This window comes from Pan troglodytes, chromosome 10 (genome assembly GCF_028858775.2).
Source record: "Pan troglodytes isolate AG18354 chromosome 10, NHGRI_mPanTro3-v2.0_pri, whole genome shotgun sequence".
In the NCBI taxonomy this organism is placed as follows: domain Eukaryota; kingdom Metazoa; phylum Chordata; class Mammalia; order Primates; family Hominidae; genus Pan; species Pan troglodytes.
Genome location: NC_072408.2, coordinates 123,485,733 through 123,499,279, shown reverse-complemented (window position 1 = coordinate 123,499,279; position 13,547 = coordinate 123,485,733). Strand labels below are relative to the sequence as shown.

General features: G+C 49.0%; 1 long non-coding RNA gene across 1 annotated transcript in view; it reads right to left on the bottom strand.

Annotated features, from left to right (window-relative positions):
- Nucleotides 1–308: 308 nt before the first annotated feature.
- LOC134807517 (uncharacterized) overlaps nucleotides 309–13,547 on the bottom strand; it is a 37,902-nt gene continuing 24,663 nt past the window's right edge. The window contains exon 2 of the long non-coding RNA XR_010148164.1: nucleotides 309–1,255. This is a non-coding gene — a long non-coding RNA (uncharacterized LOC134807517). The remainder of the gene's footprint in view (nucleotides 1,256–13,547) is intronic.

Genomic DNA, 13,547 nt, shown 5'->3' with positions numbered 1-13,547 from the left:
CTGACCAGAGACACTTCTTTGGAGACCTTCATTTGGGGCCTAGACACTTAATAACAGTAATGACACCATGGGAAAAGAGCTGTCCAATCAACAACTGGGAATGGGGTAGTTTGGCCTGCAGAGCGGGAAAATCATAGGCAGATGCAACAGACCGCTGAATGCAGAGGTCTGCAAACTGTTTTCATAAAGGGCCAGACAGTAAAAATATTTCCAGCTTTCTAGGCCTTATACTTTCTCTAGCAGTCACTTAACCCTGCTGTTTTAGCTTGAGAGTAGCCAGCAACAATATGTAAACCAATGAGCATGGCTGTATTCCAATAAAACTTTATTTATAAAGAAAGGTCAAGGGCCGGATTTAGCCCTTGGGCCATAGTTTGCCAACCCCTGGCTTAGCAGACCAGCCTCAATTGCTCAAACTCCTTTCCCTGTGTTGTTCTTTATTTTAGAGGCTAAGTGCTAGAAAAGCTGGAATCTTCTTCTAAATGCTCCTAAATGCAGGTTGCAGAAAAACCATGAAAGGCCACCTTCAGAGAAGGACATTGACCAAGTAGAAGCAACAGGAATTTGGATTTCTATCCGTACAACAGATGCTCAGAAATGACAATTGTACGCTCTTCCCATTGTCCCTCAATGGAAGGCTGGGTGTTTTAATTAGCTAATGTTGGCAAATTGCTTTGAAGAAAATTGTAAAATGTTTCATGCTACAAGTGCCAAGAGTCTTAATTAGCTTTCCTTAAAGATACCACCTGGAAATGTGATATTGTGTTGCTTGAGGTCCAAGCGTGCAAGAATAACCTGCAGATGAAAAACCGGTTTTTAGGCAAACATCACCGAATAAATGGATCTCTGCATCGACGTCACATTTTCTTCCTCCGGCTGAATCTGATTCCCAGCAGCTGGGGTATTAAACCCCACAAATGGAGGTTGTGGTGGTGGTGGTAGTGGTTTTATTCTGCGAGAGCCTGGTGACAACGGGGGCATGAAACAAATTAACCCATCTATTTGTTGCCGCCGCCGTTGCCTTTAGGATTTTTAGCCTGTGCACCGGAGGCCCGGCTCTGGCGTGTCAAGGTTACAGAGAAGAGGAGGCTGGCAGCCACTCAATCATACAGCAGGGCTGGCTCTCAGATACCCTGGTCGGGGAGAGATGTGTGCATGCTCTGTCGCTCTTAACAGCTGGATAATGAATTTGCACTCCAACACTCTTGTTTCTTGTGGTGGCAGCCACGACAGCAGCAGCATCTGATCTGTGTCACTGTCAGAAGCAAGTGAGATGTAGTTAATATGGACCTTAGCCACTGAGATGCATTGATTTGGAATCTCTGGCCTCTGACAAAGTCCCCGCTAAGTTGGTGGGGCCAGGCCCCATGTGAGAGGAGGTGGCAGGGTTTAGGGGGAATCAGGGGTCAGGATTCCTCAGTCTTGGCACTAGTGACATTCGGGGCTGGGTGACTGTGGTGGGGGCTGTCCTGGGCACTGCAGGACGTTCAGCAGCATCCCTGACCTCTCCACCCACTAGATGCCGGTAGGAGCCAGCACCCCCAGCTATGACAACCCCGAATGTCTCCAGACATGGCCTAGTCTCCAGTGTCCTCTGGGGGGCACAATCGCCACTAGTTGAGAGCCACTGGCTTAGGGTTAGAAGCAGGGCTTGGAGTCCCTTTTGTCAAGGACACACCTGGAGCAGGGACCTCATGGAAAGTCAGCTCCAACGTGACTCTTGATTTCTGTCTCACACCCTCAACTAATCCCTCAGCAAATCCCAGAAGCTACAGCCTGGATGGCACAGTCTTTTTTTTTTTTTTTGAGACAGAGTCTTGCTCTGTCATCCAGGCTGGAATGCAGTGGCATGATCTCGGCTCCCTGCTCCCTCCACCTCCCGGGTTCAAGTGATTCTCCTGCCTCAGCCTCCTGAGCAGCTGGGATTACAGGCACCTGCCACCACGCCCAGCTAATTTTTGTATTTTTAGTAGAGACAGGGTTTCACCATGTTGGCCAGGCTGGTCTCGAACTCCTGACCTCAAGTGATTCGCCCGCCTTGGCCTCCCAAAGTGCTGGGATTACAGGCGTGAGCCATTGCGCCCGGTCCTGGATGACACATTCTGATCCAGACCACACCTTACCACCCTGGGGCTCCTCTTCCCCTTCCAGCCCCTACATTTCTTGCCTAGGTGACCCAGCATCCTCCCACCTGGTCCCCAGCTCCTCTCGGCTCCTTCTAGGCTGTTCTCCTTGCAGCAGCCAAAGGAACCCTTTGGAGGCTTAAGTGAGAGCATCTCTGGCCCTGCTGGGACCCCCAGGCTCCATCACACTTAGGCTGAAACCCCCAGATCTCTCCCTCGAGGCGTGCATGCTCCCACCTGCAGTGAGGGCGCCTCCTCCAACCCCATCCCCTCTGCCTGAGACCTTCCGCCCACAGACATCCTTCATCTGCTCTGGGTCCTTGCTCAAGTGTCCCTCACCGGAGGCCTTCCCTGACCCCTGCCTTGAACAGCAGTCCTCTGTCTTCCCTAGCCCAGGAGTTATCAGCCTGGGCACCAGTGACATTTAGGGCTGGATAATTCTTTGTTGCAGGGGCTGCCCTGTGTGTTGAAGGGTGTTTAGCAGCCCCCCTGGCCCCTACATTCCAGCACCTCCCTCCCCAGATTATGACAACCAAAAGTATCTCTAGACATTTCGAGATGTTCCCTGGGGGGCAACATCGCCCTGATGGAAAACCACTGCTCTATTCCTCCTGCTTTCGTTTCCCCCACGGCACTCTCTGATATCCTGATATCCTCCCGGTTTGGTTGTTTGCTTGTCTTGCTCCCTGGAATGCAAGCTTTGCAAAAGCAGGGACTTAGGTTTGATTCTTGCTCTATCTCCAGGGCTTGAACTAGAGCTTGGCACATTGTAGGTGCTCAATGTGTTGTGCTGAAGGCATGAACTTCGTACTTTTGAACAACCAGGGGAGGTGATGGGGTCATGGAATTGGGGCAAGACTGGCCTACAGAATGTGCTTTGCTGGTTATAGATGTCTGCTTTCTGCGAGTTCTTACAAATACAGAGAAAACTTCAGGAAACCTCCGGGAAACCTCATCCAGGAACTGCTCTAAGAAATGTTCTGGGGCTGGACACAGTCTCTTACGCCTGTAATCCCAGCACTTTGAGAAGCCGAGGCGGGTAGATCACTTGAGGTCAGGGGTTCAAGACCAGTCTGGCCAAAATGGGGAAACCCCATTTCTACTAAAAATATAAAATATTAGCCAGGCATCGTGGTGTGTGCCTATAATCCCAGGTACTCGGGAGGCTGAGGCAGGAGAATCACTTGAACCCGGGAGGCGTAGCTTGCAGTGAGCTGAGATCGAGCCACTGCACTCCAGCCTCCAGCCTGGGCAACAGAGAGAGACTCTGTCCCGCCCCCACCACCCCCCACCCCCCCAAAAAAAGAAAGAAAGACAGAAGGAAATGCTTTGGGCACAGGTCTGGGGCAGAGCCCAGCAAGCAGTGTTTTTAACAGGTGCCCGGATGTGTCTGCAGCTCACACTTGGAGAAACACTAGCCTCTGTTAGGAGTTAACTGTCCCTTGGGTGCAAGCATTTGCAAACGGAAGGATAGGGTGGTCAGGAGATTCAGAGAACATTCTAACTTTTGTTTGTGGATGCATTGATGATTTCCTCTGTGGCTAGAGATGGCACCTGGAATCTGGTTATGTAGCAATTTTTCAGCCTTTCCTTTCTTCTCTTCTCTCAGCATGGCTAAGACACCCAAATGGTCAGCTGTGGTTCAGTGCTGAGTCCTACTGACCCAGGCACGTGCATTGGTGTTCCAGGCGAGCTGGGCATGCACAACCGCGTCTTCCTCCTGCCAGCCCTGCTGTTTTAGCTTTTCGGCACTTGCCTGCTATCTCTGCTCTCTGTAGTCAGGGTGCAGTCCCGAAAAGTTTAGTGATTAGGAGAAACTTACTTCCAATTGAGGTTCTTCCAACAGCTCTGTGACGTCGGGCAAATTACTTAACATCTCTCAAACTCAGTTTGCTGATCTATACAATGGAGATAACACCTTGCCCTCCCTTTCGCCATGAGGATTAAATTAAATGAGCGGAGTCCTCCTCCCGGGCTATCCACTCTGAGCACCGAGGAGTTGCTACCATTATTTCCTCCTTATCAGGGGCCCTCATTTAACCCACTCGGCCCTTGCCAAGGGTCACCTGCCTCCTCCTCCCTCTTCCTCTCCCGTCCTGCTCCCCCACCTCTTCTGTGTCATCCGTCCCCACCAGCGAGCAGCTCCCCTCTCCTGACGATCCTCCCCTCGCCCTCCCCTCGCAGCATGCGGATCTCATCACTGTGATTACACCGTGTTAGCCACAGTGATTGTTCTATGCCTTGGCACCTCATTACTGAAATAAAGTTAACATTAATGGGAGTCCTGCAGCTAATCCCTCCGCTCACCTCTCCTGAAAATGCATTCCGGTGATTAGCAGGAGAGACACATGCATATATTCATTTTAAAACTGTTCCCCTCCTCCCACCCTCCCTTCGCTTCTACCCACAGACACTGGGAGATGGAGGCCAGGGGGTATTTTAGCTGCCAACGGGCTGAGGACGGAGGCAGGGAAACCATCCCGAACAGGGACTCGGCAGGGCCTGGGGAGCAGCCAACTACCCCCCCAGAAAAAGAAACATATCCGTTTCCTTTGGGTGGGGTGCAAGTAAAAACAAAACCAACTAGCAAAACACATAGGCCCTGGAGTGGGACAGATGAGGGTGTTGCGGGGAGGGGGGCAGTGTGGTCCTAGCCCTGCCACTTACTAGCTAGGACACTTTGGTGAAATTGTCCTAACCTTGCTGATCTCCAGTTTCCACCTCCGATGAAGGGGGATGCTAACTCACATCTTAAGTTCCAGTGCCCTGGGAGGAACGTGTCAGATTCAGATGTGGGAGATCCCAGCCCCACGACTCCAGCACTTGCACGGTTCTCTTCCCTCCCCTGGCCTGTGGAACTGGGCGTCAGCTGTGTCCATGGGGTCCCTCTCAGCCCTCCCCACTCCCAGTGCCGGGATGTCCCCTCTCCTCTTCCGTTCCAGAGCGGGCGATGCCATGCCATGCACAATACAATGAAACTAATTGCTTGGTGGTGCATTCTCCTTTATAAGAACTACTAGCCCCCAGGGACTCTGCAAACCTGCCCGCTTGCCGATCTGCAGACAAATAAATGATCCTCCCCCAGGACTCAGGAGACGGGCTCCCGGGTCTGCTCAGGTAACCCGCGGCACTCCTTTGGTGCATTTTTCCCCGTCCTGATTAAAAGTGGGGGCAGGTGACCCCCGTGCGACTCCCACTGGCGGCAGCCAAGAAACGGGAGCCGGAGAACAGCAGAGGGAGGCGTGGGACCCTGTGTAATGAGATTCGCAGACGCCGTTCCTCACCCTCCGTGTCAAGGAGACATTTTCAAAAAGGTTTGACACAGCATCCTCGAAGATCCCTTTGCCAAAACACAAGGTGGAGGCCCCTGGAGTACTTTAAGCCGGCTTCTGTTAACAGAGCAGTCCGTATGCATATTATAATCACGCCGCTCCAATGCCCCGTTAAGCAGCTGTTCCCACAAAGAGGGACAATAGTCCAACCCCACCCCTTTTAGAGCTGATTTCAGTCTTGTCTTTGCTGGTGCCAATTCTTTGATCAGTTTTCACTTAGGATCTGGAGGGCATGTTACAAAGTGCTTTGGGCTGTCTGCCAACAGGCACCTCACTGGCACATGACAACAGCCCAGAAGTGTCAGTGCTGGGAGAGAGACAGAGCTCGCAGGATGCCTTTTAAAAAATAATTATATTTGAATTTTAAAAGCAATCTTCATATATGTAAGTAGCTTCATTTATATGGAAAACTATGCTGGTTCCTCTACCCTTTTAATATTTGATGTCGCATCAGCTTCCTTCACAGTTGGGATAAGCGGTCCGTGGCTTCTTGGGGACTTTTTGGACTCCTGGGTTAAGAAAAAACAATGAGAGGGCTAGAGACTATTATTTCTTTCCCATTTCTCCTCCATTCCCCTTCCTCCTGCACCTCAACTGGATGCTTTGTTGCTAGATCGATTGTAGAAGATCTGGAAGGGCAAGGTGGGGAATTGGGAGTTGAAAAATAACTTTTGTTTGTCGGTGGTGGTAACAATATCATTTATTTTACTTTTTGATTGTGGTAAAATACACACAAGATTTGCAATTTTCCTTCCTTCTTTCTCTTTCTTTCGTTCTTTCTTTCTTTTTTGACAGGGTTTCACTCTGTCACCCAGGCTAGAGTGCAGTGTTGCAATCTCAGCTCACTGCAGCCTCGACTTCAAGGCTCGAGTGATCCTCACCTCAGCCTCCAGAGTAGCTGGGACTACAGGCCTGCAACACCATGCCCAGTTAATTTTTGTATTTTCATATATTCTTTTTTAAGACATGGGGTCCCCCTCTGTTGCCCAGGCTGCTCTCAAACTCCTGAGCTCAAGCAATCCTCATGCCTTGGCCTCCCAAAGTGCTGGGATTACAGGTGTGAGCCACTGCACCTGGCAAGATTTGCCATTTTCAATGCCCAAGAAGACTATGTCAGATAATGTGTACACCTAAAAGTGGTGTGCAGTTGAGTGACATCGTGTGCATAGACACTGTTGTGGAGCCATCACCACCATCTATCTCCAGAACTTTTGCACCACCCCAAACTGAAATTCTTTGTGTGTGTGTGTGTGTGTGTGTGTGTGTGTGTGTGTGTGTGTCAGAGTCTCACTCTGTCACCCAGGCTGGAGTGCAGTGGTGCAATCTCGGCTCACTGCAACCTTTGCCTCCTGGGTTCAAGCGATTCTCCTGTCTCAGCCTCCCAAGTAGCTGAGATTACAGTCATGCACACCACACCCAGCTAATTTTTGTTATTTTTAGTAGAGACAGAGTTTCACTATATTGGCCAGGCTGGTCTTGAACTCCTGGCCTCAAGTGATCCACCAGCTTCGGCCTCCCAAAGTGCTGGGATTAAAGGCTTGAGCTACCATGCCCAGCCCCCAAACTGAAATTCTATAGCACCCATTAAACACTAACCTCATCTCCCACTCCCTCCAGCTCCTGGTAGCCACCATTCTACTTCCTGTCTCTATGATTTTGACCGTACGGCAGGCCTCATCTAAATGAGACCCTCATTTTGTGTCTGACTTCTTTCACTTGGTATCATGTCCTCAAAGGACATTCATCCACGTTGCAGCATGTGTCAAAACCTCCTTCCTTTCTAAGGCTGAATAATATTCCATATACATATGGACCACATTTTGCTGATTCATTCATCCATCTTTGGACGTTCGAGTTGTCTACCATTTATTGAGTCTACAGGTAGCCAGCCAGCCATGTTAGATGTTTATCTACTTACAGACATCTAATTTAATTCTCACCAGTGTCATTTTATGGTCGAGAAAAAGAGATGATCCTTGCTTGAAGTAAACTGCTATTGACTGGTAGAGCTGAGATTTGCTTTTAGGGATGTCTGACCCTAAAACTATGGTTCTCCAATGTGAGCGTGTTCCAGAATTGCCTAGAAGATTCTGTTAAAAAGAAAGGCTGTGTCTGACCTATTCTGATTCAGAAGGTATGGAATGGGACCCAGGAATCTGTATTTTTTATTTTTGTGGAGACTGGGTCTTGCTATGTTGCCCAGGCTGGTCTCAGACTCCTGGCCTCAAGTGATCTTCCCACCTCTGCCTCCCAAAGTGCTGGGATTATAGGCGTGAGCCACTGCGCCCAGTCGGGATCTGTATAACAAGCTCCCTAATCCAATATAGGTTATCAGAGAAGCAGACCTTGCTAAGTATGCTCTAAAGTTTAGGGATTTGACTGCTATGTTATATGACCTCATTCTTAAGGTTGTTGGAGGCAGCTCTTCAAAGAGCATTTCAAGATAAACAAAAATGTTCCAGGTAAAGAAAGAGTTGGGAGAGACTTATACAGGGAATCCATAAAGAGCTCATACACGGGAGAGTGTATGAAGGCCCACAGTTTGGGCTGCATGTGCGACTGAACTTTTTTTTTTTTTTTTTTTTTTTTTGAGATGGAGTCTCACTCTGTCACCCAGGCTGGAGTGCAGTGATGCGATCTCAGCTCACTGCAACCTCTGCCTCCCGGGTTCAAGCGATTCTCCTGCCTCAGCCTCCCGAGTAGCTGGGATTACAGGCGTGCACCACCACACCTAATTTTTTTGTATTTTTAGTAGAGATGGGGTTTCACCATGTTGGCCAGGCTGGTCTCAAACTCCTGACCTCAGGTGATCAGCCTGCCTTGACCTCCCAAAGTGCTGAGATTACAGGTGTGAGCCACTGTGCCCGGCTTCGATTGCACTTCTCAACGGCCCAAGCAAAGACTGAAATAGGATCAGCCACAAAATGTATGCCATTTGTGACATAAAACATACCAGCAGAGGCACAGCTAATCCATGCATTTTGATCTGAGGGCTCCTAATTGAGAAGACCCTGTGCTGTCATGGAAACAGTCACCAGCACTCCTGAGCCAATACCATAGGACTCCCATAGGTCTATTTCTTCAGGGTGAGCCAAAGTTCGATGCCAAAGAACGGTTCAGTAAAGACAGACCTGGGGGAAACAGTGCTGAACTGCTTCAAGCTCACTTTTCTGCAGGGCGTGATACAGTCCTGTGCCTCCCCTGGCTCAGTCTCTCTGCTTTGTCTAGTTTCTCTCCCTTGCAGATCCCCCTACCCCCAAGAGAGGAACACAGTGGGGGGCTTTGGCTTTAATAACTACGATGCTTGTGTTTAAAGTTTGCAAAGCCCCCAGTCTCCAACCACTGGCCAGTATGGCCCTTCTTCCTTCGGTATGCAAGAAAAGCCGCTGTCTGGTTGAGTGAGCTCTGCTATAAATCAAAGTGTCACCACTTAGCCAGTAGAAGTGATTTAATTAATCCGCTGTGCTGTCCCCTGAGCATCACTCCACCTGACTGCTAATCAACTTCCATCAGCAGGAGGAAAATACAGGCCCCCTTTTTCTGAACTGCATTGCATAAGATGAAGGAGGAGAGGGAGGGGGAGAAAAAGTTAATTGCAGTGAGGGAGCTCAAACTGTCACAAGAAGAAAGTCTCTTGTCTGGCATCTGCAGGCTGCCTCTTTATACACGGTCGTCCTCGTCTCGGGTGAACTGCAGGAGAGGACCACTTTTTAGTAATATTAATATAGACATTATCTATTGTCCATATCTATTTATCAGAAATAATGTCTTGCCTGGAAACCCATGACAGCTGGCATATTGCAAAAAAGGAACTGTTCTTTTATCATGCACCCGGTATTCAGACCTTAAAAAACCACACGAAACCTTCACTGATAATCAGATAGGACTTAGAGTTTATATATCTATCTCTCGGGCACAGGAACATTTTTTGACAGATGACCACCCCAATTTCTGTCATATTCAGGCAAAACCAACGCACGCCATTCCCCTGCAATGTAATTAGGCAGGTCTGGTTAACGCTAGAGTGCTTTGAAGGTGAAATTAGCTAGTGGTGATGAGGACTCCTAGTCTAGGGTACTTGAAAGCTTAAGAGCCTTAAGTTTCCTTGAATCTTTTCACAAATGGTAGATAGCCTGGCTCCATTTTACAGATAGGAGAAACTGAGGCAAACAAAGACAAGGGAAAATTTTCCAGGAAGTTGCAGAGCTGGAACAGGTGTTCTGAAACTGGGATTCATTCTTTGTTGTGGGGAAGCAGGACTGCACAAGATTCTGGTTTTGTCTGTCTTAGAGACGGGGTCTGGCTTCGTTGCCCAGGCTGGAGTACGGTGGCATGATCTTAACTCACTGCAGCCTCGAACTCCTGGCCTCGAGTGATCCTCCTGACTCAGACTCCCAAAGTGCTGGGACTACAGATGCATGTCACTGTGCCTGGCTAATTTTTTAAATTCTTTGTAGAGATAGGGTCTCACCATGTTGCCCAGGCATGTCTTGAACTCCTGACCTGAAGCAATCCTCCTGCCTTGACTTCCCAAAGTGCTGGAGTTACAGGCCTGAGCCACTGTGCCCGGCCCCAAGATTCTGTTTTAAAGCAGGGGCTTATTCAGAATTGTATTCTTTTCTGATTACTGAGCACTTATACTGAAAAGTAAACTTGTAGAAAGGCTCTTTAGTAGTATGAAGACCGGAAAATCTTTTATCTGACCCAAAATATGACATCGTGCATCGATTATACACAAACTTTGTTTTTTATTTCCCCACCAGGGGATACCCACCCACCCCACCCCACCACCGCCTGCTTCTGTGGGTGAGCCACACCTCTTTAAAGATGTGGGAGCAGCCGGACACCGTGGCTGACGCCTGTAATCCCAGCACTTAGTGAGGCCGAGACGGAAAGATCACCTGAGGTCGGGGGTTCGAGACCAGCCTGACCAACATGGAGAAACCTCATCTCTACTAAAAATATAAATTTAGCCAGGCGTGGTGGTGCATGCCTGTAATCCCAGGTACTCGGGAGGTTGAGGCAGGAGAATTGCTTGCACCCAGGAGGCAGAGGTTTCGGTGAGCCAAGATCATGCCATTGCACTCCAGCCTGTGCAACAAGAGACTCTGTCTCAAAAAAAAAAAAAAAAAAAAAAGATGTGGGAGCAGCGCAGAAACTCTCTTTCAGCACACATGTACTTGGGATCAGAGAGCCTCTGCCCTACTGCAGGTGACGGCCATTCCTTTGAGAGGAAAGAGCTCTGGATCCTCATTCTGCGAATGTCCACACCCACCGCATGCCAAGCACTGCCTCATTTTGTGCCTTATGACCGCTGGGCCACCCCTAGAATCCTGGTTGAGTACAGAGTGAATGACATAGTCCTCCATTGTGATGAGGTTGAAATCTGATCAAAATGGACATTTAGGGCAGCCTTCGAGAGAAAGAGGTGTCCGGAGAGAGGAGATAGCCCCTAAAGCTGCTGCATGGGTCTGAGCTGAGGAGGTGTGTGTGGTCCGCCCACCACCAGGGGGCACTGCCACTTCCTCCCCTGCCTTTGCACGTGCTTTCCCTAGGAGCAGAGGCCACGCGGATGCAGCTGGCTTCCCCTGCACTGAGTCTCCTGGGCACCAGAGGGAGGGCGCTCCTTCCCTGCAGAAGGGAAATCCTGCCCCTGTCTCTTGCTGCTCCAGGGAGTAGCCTAAAAGGGCTAAGATTGGAGCCACTTAGAGCGGGATGGAATTCTAACTGTGCTACAGGCCACGTTTCTGTGTGTGTGGCCCTCCCTGGCCTCAGTTCCCTTATCTGCAAAATAGGAATGCCCATCTCCCAGAACGGACATCAGGATGAAATGAGATGATATCAATGCTCCCAGCACAGTGCTAGGCATGTAGGAGCTGCTAATTAAATACAGTTTCCTTCTTGCCATTCTCTTTTTGTTTTTGAGACAAGGTCTTGTTCTGTCACCCAGGCTGGAGTGCAGTGGCATGATCACAGCTCACTGCAGCCTGGACCTCCTGGGCTCACGCCATCCTCCCACCTCACCCTTCCAAGGAGCTGGGACCACAGGAGCACGCCACCACGCCCTGCTAGTTTTTGTATTTTTTTTGTAGAGATGAGGGTCTCCACCATGTTGCTCAGGCTAGCCTCAAACTCCTGAGCTCAAATGATCCTCCTGCTTTAGCTTCCCAAAGTGCTGGGATTACAGGCGTGAGCCACCATGCCCAGCCTTTCTTACCCTTTCCTTCCTTTGCTCTCTTATTCTTTCATTTCTTTCCACAGCTCCATAACCTATACTATAAAATGCTCAATTCGACAGTGGGGACCCAGATCCCAGAGTCATGCAAAGATCCAAAGGCTACCATGCCTCCCTCCCTCCGTCTGAGCCCAGGGTGCTGGGACCCCCTCCATCCCCACCCACCCAGCTGGCTGTTCCAGACATCATGGAACAGTTGTCTCCACATGCACCTCCCATTTCAAGGGTTTCCACCATGGCTGTAAAACCTACTCCAGGCTGACGCTGGGCCTTCCGGGTCCAGCCAGGGAGACGTTTGTTTGTCTGTAGCCACAATCTAGAAACATGTTTTGATGTTTTCCCAGTTGCAGACAGAAAGAGAACAAGGTTGATATTTCTCTGTGTTGGTGCTATAGTACAACTGTAACTGGAAAGTAAAATGGTACGCCTTGCCTCTCCATTTTGTCATAACCATTCCATTTGAAAGAGAAGGCAACGTTATTGTGCCCAGGGGTTACATTGTATGTAAACACGTATGCATTAAATGGAAGTCTTGTACGTGAGAAATGGCAAAGTATCATGGAAACCAACAGCAAAGGTCTGTGTAACTTTCTTTTAGACAAAAGACCAGCCACTTGGAGTTGGCAGCAGCCCTTTTCTGCTTCCTTGGATTGGAAGCATATTTTGTTTTTCTCAGTGAATCTCCTTCTCATGATGAAAATGATAAAGTTGGTGCCCAGAGGTTCACTGAGGATAGTTAAGCAAATGTATTTGTTCAAAAAACATTTGTTGGCCGGGCATGGTGGCTCACGCCTGTAATCCCAGCACTTTGGAAGGCCGAGGCAGGCGAATCACTTGAGGCCAGGAGTTTAAGACCAGCCTGGCTAACATGATGAAACCCTGGCTCTACTAAAAATACACAAATTAGCTGGGCGTGGTAGCACATGCCTGTAGTTCCAGCTACTTGGGAGGCTGAGGTGGGAGGATCTCTTGAACTTGGGAGGTGGAGGTTGCAGTAAGCTGAGATTGTGCAACTGCATTCCAGCCTGGGCAACAGAGTGAGAATCTGTCTCAAAAAAAAAAAAAAAAAAAAAAGAAAAAGAAAAAGAAAAAATCCAAAAAACATTTGTTGAGCATCTACTCTGCCTGGATCTGTACTACGTGATAAATAAGACATAGCCCTTGCAGACTTTCCAGTCTAGAGGAAGCAGGTTGACATTTAACATAACTAGAGTCAACGTGATGATTGTCACCATGAACAAATGAATTAATACTATGGGAATACAAAAGGGAGGGGTGTCAGGGAAGGTTTCATGAGAAGTTTTCTGATAGAAGAGGAAGAAGGAGGTTAGTACAGGGTAGAAGGAACAGCTTTTTTGAAGACCAGAAGAGGTAAAAATAAGAAACGCAGAGCCATCCAGTAGCATCATTTGATTATTATATGAAATATATGCTAAGCAATATGTTTCCTTCCTTCCTTCCTACCTTCCTTCCTTCTCTCCCTCCCCCCCCCTCCTTCCTCCCTTCCTTAAATTGAGACAGAGTCTCACTCTGTTCCTCAGGCTGGAGTGCAGTGGCACGATCTCAGCTCATTGCAACCTCCGCCTCCCAGGTTCAAGCGATTCTCCTGCCTCAGCCTCCTGAGTAGCTGGGAGTATAGGCGTGCGCCAACACGCCTGGCTAATTTTTGTGTTTTTTCAGTAGAGACAGGGTTTCACCATGTTGGCCAGGCTGATCTTAAACTCCTGGCCTCAGGTGATCCGCCCGCCTCGGCCTCCCAAAGTGCTGGGATTATAGGCATGAGCCACCACGCCTGGCCAATTTTTAATTTTATCTATTTTTGAACAGTTAGTACGTGCATATGGTTTAACACTCAAA